We start from the raw sequence: 1,874 nt of genomic DNA, 5'->3' as shown, positions 1-1,874 counted from the left end.
ATATATATTCTTTTTATATATATTATAATATAGTATATGTTCTATATTATATATTTATAAAAATATACTGTATATATCCAAAGAGGAGAACAAAGAGGGGATTGTGGCATGGTCATCCCCCTGGGGCAGGGATGTGAGGGGGGTGATTTCTTTCCTTCTCACTGTCTCGCTCCTGTGAGCACATGCCCTATGGCAAAACCCTCTTTAAAAATCTTTTTAAAAAGCACTTAGCTGGGAAGGAACTGGCAGGTGGCATGGTGGTTAAGGGTGTTGTACTCCCACATGGGCGACTATAGTTTGAGTCCCGACCTGGCAGCTTGCTTTCTCGCTTCCCTCCATCCCCTGTCCCTCTCTGGTCAAATTAAAAATAAATAAATAAATAGGGGCCAGAAGGGGACATGGTAGTTAAGGGCGCTGGACATGGCCGACCGCAGTTCGAGTCCTGGACCTGGCATATTGCTTTCTCACTCTCTCTATATATATCCCTCTCTGGTCAAATTAAAATAAATAAATAAAGTTAAATAAAACAATCGTTTTTAAAAAAAACAAGCAAGCAAAGCACTTAGCTGAGGGACCAGCACATGATGTAATGGTTGCATCGCTGAACTCCCATGTAGTGAGACTCAATCGTGGTTCCAGGACTGCCCCGACGGCTTAAACTCACACCAGACACGTGTGCATGTGTGCCCAAAATCCTGAGGAGAATGGAGGAGACAGATTGCAGCATGACAATCCCCCCTGGGAGGTCATTTCTCTCCTTCTGTCTCTCTGTCTCTCTCTGTCTTTCCAGTGAGCACATGGGTCCTATAGCAAAAATCTCTCTAAAACAAAACAAACAAAACTCATGCCAGGTATGTGTGCGTGTGTGTGTGCTCAAGATCCCAGGAGGGAGAGACTGCTGCATGGACATCCCCCAAAGGGGTGATTTCTCACTTTTCTTCTCACTGTCTCTGTCTCTCTTTCTCTCTCTCTCCCCAGAAGAGTACACATGCCCCAAGGTCAAAACCTCTGAACTAAATAAATAATAGAAGCACTTCACTTTGTCAGCTACATGTGCACGTAATCTGATACATACACTGCAACATGAAAAAGTCTTCTGCTGACTAGTCTGGACAGAACCTTCTGGTCCCTCTCATGCCATCCACTCCTTGTCCTCCAAGTCACTGGACAGACGCGGACACGTGTCGCTTACTCTGTTTCCGAAGTCATTTCCAGAAGACATTTCTATTCTACGCTCTCCTTATGACAAATGCTCTTTACAAGACGACTGATTTTCTATTTTATCAAGCGTCTGCAACCTCTTCCCATCTACAAGGCCTGGATGGAGCGGGTTTTCTTTTTTTTTTTGGAGAGGTTTTCGCTATAGGGCGCGTGCGCTCGCCAGACAGACAGAGAGAGACATAGAGACAAAAAGCGAGAAACCACCCCCCAGGGGGGATGGTCACGCCGCAATCCCTTCTCCTCCATTCTCCTCTCGGGATCTTGGGCACGCACGCACACGCACCTGGTGTGAGTTTTAAGCCACCGGGTCCGGGACGCGAACCGCGGTCGACTAGGTGGGAGTCCAGCGACATAGCCATTACGCTAACTGCTGGTCCCCGTGAGGCCGCCTTTTAACAGGCCGTTTTCGACTGGAAGGTAAATCTGCCCCAGGCGCGGGGGCCACCTCGGCCTGGCTGAGGGGACCAGTGTCAGGGTCTGGTAGAGCTGGGCCCAACCGCGGTGACCTGTCGGCCCCACGCGCCACCGCCCAGGGCCCGGCCCACCTTCACGCCCGTGCAGGCTTCTATGTCAACGTCGGGAGGAGGTCAGGGACAGGGCGATCACCCCAGAACCGCATCTGCGCGGCCTGAAGAGGTGGCCGAACCGGCATC

The sequence above is a fragment of the Tupaia chinensis genome, unplaced genomic scaffold (assembly GCF_000334495.1).
Source record: "Tupaia chinensis unplaced genomic scaffold, TupChi_1.0 Scaffold000176_1, whole genome shotgun sequence".
NCBI lineage: Eukaryota > Metazoa > Chordata > Mammalia > Scandentia > Tupaiidae > Tupaia > Tupaia belangeri.
Note: the sequence above shows the minus strand (reverse complement) of the source record.